General features: G+C 41.6%; 1 non-coding gene across 1 annotated transcript in view; it reads left to right on the plus strand.

Moving 5' to 3' along the window:
- The window catches only part of LOC112077405 (uncharacterized), a 19,298-nt gene extending 14,606 nt beyond the window's left edge, over window positions 1-4,692 (plus strand). Inside the window, exons 5-7 of the transcript XR_011478140.1 lie at window positions 10-1,107; window positions 1,165-1,209; window positions 3,922-4,692. This is a non-coding gene — a transcript (uncharacterized protein). The remainder of the gene's footprint in view (window positions 1-9; window positions 1,108-1,164; window positions 1,210-3,921) is intronic.
- Window positions 4,693-4,698: the final 6 nt, after the last annotated feature.

The raw sequence follows: 4,698 nt of genomic DNA on the forward strand, positions 1-4,698 counted from the left end.
CGAAGTCAGCCATTCCCAAATTTAACAGAGGCTCCACTTCTTCATCAAAAGGCACAGAAAAGCAGCCGCAACAGCTAATGTCTCACTCGCCCAAGAGGCAGCTCCGGTGCAGCCTCTGTGGAAAGCCCTTCCACCAGCCGGCGCACCTGCGGAGTCACATGCGGGTCATACGGGGGAGAAACCGTACGGCTGCAGCCACTGCACCAAGCGCTTCTCCCACAGCCACCAGCTGAAGATGCATGAGAGGGTGCACACCGGAGAGAAACCGTTTCAATGTGTCTACTGCGGGAAGTGCTTCACCCAGTCCGGCCACATGAAGAAGCACCTCCTCGTACACACTGGTGGCAGGCCACAAGACGTTGTGCTGCCCTAAGTGGAGTTTTTCTTCACCACGTGACCAGACCAGGGAAAAACTGTCTTCCCCATAGTTCTATTCCATGTGTCTAGTTCTCTTCCACCTAGTTGTAAGGGGAATGGCTCCACAGTATGGGGTTTTCATATGAACACTGGGTCCATGTGTTTTTAACAGTCTGGATGTTTTCACATTGAACGCTACCCTCTGTGTGTGTAGGGGTTGTGTTTTCAGTTCAACTGGCTTGATGCTTGGTCCAGAGTGGACTGATAATGTATATTATTAAAGCTGAAGATTTAAACATTACATTTTAGTCAGTTAGCAGAAGCTTTATCCATAGCAACTTAAGTGCAATAAGGGTTAAGTGCTTTGCTCAAGGCACATCAACAGATTTTTCAGCTTGGTTGGCTTTGCGATTTGAACCTGCGACTTTTCGGTTACTGGCTCAACGCTCTTAACCGCTAGGCTACCTACTGCTAGGCTACCTACTGCTAGGCTACATCCTTATGACTTTGTTACCAATTGTATTCATATCAAACAGTATTAAGTGTTCAGGAAGCACTGGACAGGTGCCTAGGCGAGCGAGGTCTGTTGGTGGTCGAGAGCTCGTTGCTCGTTTATGTTTTTACTTGGACGAACGAGCCGGGGAGGATGAGGAAGAATGCGCAGGGTTCCCGCATGCCAGCACACTCCTGGGCCTGGAAACGGACCTGGCGACCCAGCAGTTGCAGGGAGAGAGAGTGCTGACTGGAATGGTAGGCTGTCAATGGTTGTGATACAAGGGTACTCACTCACCTCTCATTTATTCCCAGAATCCCCAGAGGTACCATGGTCTGGGGAAACATCATCTCTTGGAGGTAAGTATATTTATCTCACATAGAACAACCAGAAAATCACTTTCCTGCTTTCCTAATATCAGCATTTGAAACCGCTCACTTTGTTTTGGATTCTCCATACACGATTCTACTGAAAATAACGTTTAGATGACCATTCATTTAATACATATACTTATATAAGGATGATTCCTCACGAAACTAGGAACACTTTTTTTTTTTTTCATGAAATGCAATCTATTGAATGTTCCTTTGGAGGAAGGATTGTTGGGATATATTTGACATTTATCTTAAAGCATAATTGACAAGTATTTAATTTTAGTTGGAATATTTGTTGCTATGTTGTTGTCTTAGGTCTCTATGTTGTGTTGTCTCTTGTCGCGATGTGTTTTTTACTATATTTATGTGTTATATATATATATATTTTTTTAAATCCCAGCCCACGTCCCCGCGCAAGGTCTTTTGGTAGACCGGCATTGTGAATAAGAATTTGTTCTTAACTGACTTGCCTAGTTAAATAAAATAAATACAAAAAAATTGTGACAATTTGGCCTTACCAGGCCTCCTTTTAAGAGTAAATATTTCAGTTGTAGGTGCTACAAAGCAACATTTGGTGTCATATTCAACTTTACTGCTTGCTCTGTAATATGAGTAGTATTTTGATTGCAGTAACACATTTCTTACACGCTTCAGCACTCGGCGGTCCTGTTCTGTGAGTTTGTGGGGCCTACCACTTCGCAGCCGCTGTTGCTCCTAGATGGTTTCCACTTCGCAATAACTGCACTTAAGAGTTGAGCAGGGCAGAAATGCTGTTGAGCAGGGCAGAAATGCTGTTGAGCAGGGCAGGAATGTGATGAACTGACTTGTTGGAAAGGTGCCATTCTATGATGGTGCCACATTGAAAGTCACTGAGCTCTTCAGTAAGGCCATTCTTCTGCAACTGTGTCTATGGAGATTGCATGGCTGTGTGGTGAATTGTATACAAGGGTGTGGCTCTGAAATAGCCAAATCCAATAATTTGAAGGGGTGTCCACATACCTTTGTGTTATATAGTGTATTATTTCCCGTGTTTAGCCAATAGGCTATAAAGGCCTGGGGGGTTGTGTAATTCAAAATAAATCAGAGAGGAAGAGGCGATTTGTAAGACAAGAAGACATTGCGAGATGCAGATTACCAAAACAGAGCACGCTTCTGCCTTCTGCTTTCTCTCTCGTTCACGCTGGCCTGCCAACTGTCTCTTCGCTAATGAAGCTAGTGTGTGTTCAGTCTTTGGTCTGTTGCGTGTAGAAGATCCTAGCCAATTCATGGCACCGATTTCTACAGTCAGTCTTGCGGGCACGAGGTAGTCTACTCGAACTTTTTGTCTCGTATGAATTATAGTAGGCTTCCGGTAGCCTGTATCGATTACGCTTTTCAGACATAATGGAATGTGGCCCCTTCAAATCCCGTCGGCTACTGCATGTTTGTTTCTCTGTCTGTTAGGGTAGGTATTACACTACGGTTTTAAAATACCAACACGAAACTTTATCTGGTGATATGAACGGATATTTTATTTGTCTGTAAAGGAATGCCATTATGCCGCTTCTGAAGCAGGACTAAGATCTATCACTATGCAACCAGAACTATCAATCAAATAATTGCTGCCTGCGCGCAGTCCACTCTCCTAAAAAAATTACTTTAACGTTTGTTAAATACCGTGATTTACCGAGACGTTGTAGAAATAAAACGCATCTAGCTACCATACCATAAAAAAAAACAGATCAATCAGCGATGTTTATTGTTGTCTGGGGAAAAATACAGTACATTTTACACCGGAGCAGAATTATACTGGCTGAAAAGGTACAGACCTGATGCGGCATTTTTTTTTTTTTATTGTCTGAAATGTTATCAGTTGTAGCTATCTGTAGCTGCGTTCTACTCTGGTAAAGGGTGGCTGTATATATAACTTAATTGCCCTGCCCTGGCGGTCATACATAGTTAATAGGACCATTATTCTGCATTGTAAATTAACGTGTTATTTAAAAAAATATCTTGTCGTTTTAACGGAAAAACTATATAAAAAAATGTCCGTTTAAACATTATTAAGCAAAATTGTCCATTTGTCACATCCCTAATTCAAAGTATACTATTTTTTTATTGGGCTTATTTTTTACAATTATTGTCAAACGTACTTTACAGGCAAATCAAAGTTGTGGTAGTTTTACATTTATGTCCCATTTTATACAGATAAATTGGCAATGTAACCAATCACAGCCCTCCTTTTACGTCTATCATTGCACATCCTGCAAATCACTAGCAGAGGGCGACCATTTTGAATCCAATTTCACATTCACTCTCTTGGAAATGCTTAAACATTTAATCATAAAAGCAGCAGAGATCCCACTCTGGATCTTTGGTATGCACTGACAAATTACATAATATGGTGTCTTGCAGGAGTCCTGGGTAAGCCAAATATCACAAATATTCCAACAATTCATATTCTTTTAAATTATTATTTAAGATATATGTCAACAATATTTCCTCCAAAGAACCCTTCTATGGATTAAATTGAGTGAAAATCCCCCAAATAAGAATTTTGTGAGGAATCGCCCATAAATGTTTGACATGTAGCCTACCTAGTGACTACCTATCTTCTTTTTATATATAAAACAACTGCTTTAGGGACCAATGACAAACACTTCATCAATATAGGCAACTAAAACACTGAAAGCATTGAATTGATTCACTTGCTTGCAGCTTCTTCTGGAGTCACTGGTGTGGATCTTCCGGAATGTGTTGCGTGTGGACGGGAAGACAGGTTACTGGAACCGGTCTCTGGTCTGCAGAACCTTACACACCATCTTGACAAATTAAAAAAAATTAGGACATACTCCACAGGGAAGGTTCGTAACCACGATGACATACAGTGCCTTCGGAAGGTATTCAGACCCCTATAGACCTTTTTCTACATTTTGTTAGGTTACAGCCTTATTCTAAAATTGATTAAATATAAAAATGTCCTCAGCAATCTACACACAACAAAGCAAAAAAACAGGTTTTTACAAATGTTTGCTAATTTAATCAAAATAAATAACAAGTATTCAGACCCTTTGCTATGAGACTCGAAATTGAGCTCAGGTGCATCTTGTTTCCATTGATCATACTTGAGATGTTTCTACTACTTGATTGGAGTCCACCTGTGGTAAATTCAATTGATTGGACATGATTTGGAAAGGCACACACCTGTCTATATAAAGGCCCCACAGTTGACAGTGCATGTCAGAGCAAAAAACCAAGCCATGAGGTTGAAGGAATTGTCCGTAGATCTGAGACAGAATTGTGTCGAGGCACAGATCTGGGGAAGGGTACCAAAACATTTCTGCAGCATTGAAGGTCACCAAGAACACAGTGGCCTCATCATTCTTAAATGGAAGAAGTTTGGAACCACCAAGACTCTTTGTAGAGCTGACCGCCCGGGCCAAACTGAGCAATCGGGGGAGAAGGGTCTTGGCCAGGGAGGTGACCAAGAACCCG

The sequence above is a fragment of the Salvelinus sp. IW2-2015 genome, unplaced genomic scaffold, assembly GCF_002910315.2.
Source record: "Salvelinus sp. IW2-2015 unplaced genomic scaffold, ASM291031v2 Un_scaffold4532, whole genome shotgun sequence".
In the NCBI taxonomy this organism is placed as follows: Eukaryota; Metazoa; Chordata; class Actinopteri; order Salmoniformes; family Salmonidae; genus Salvelinus; species Salvelinus sp. IW2-2015.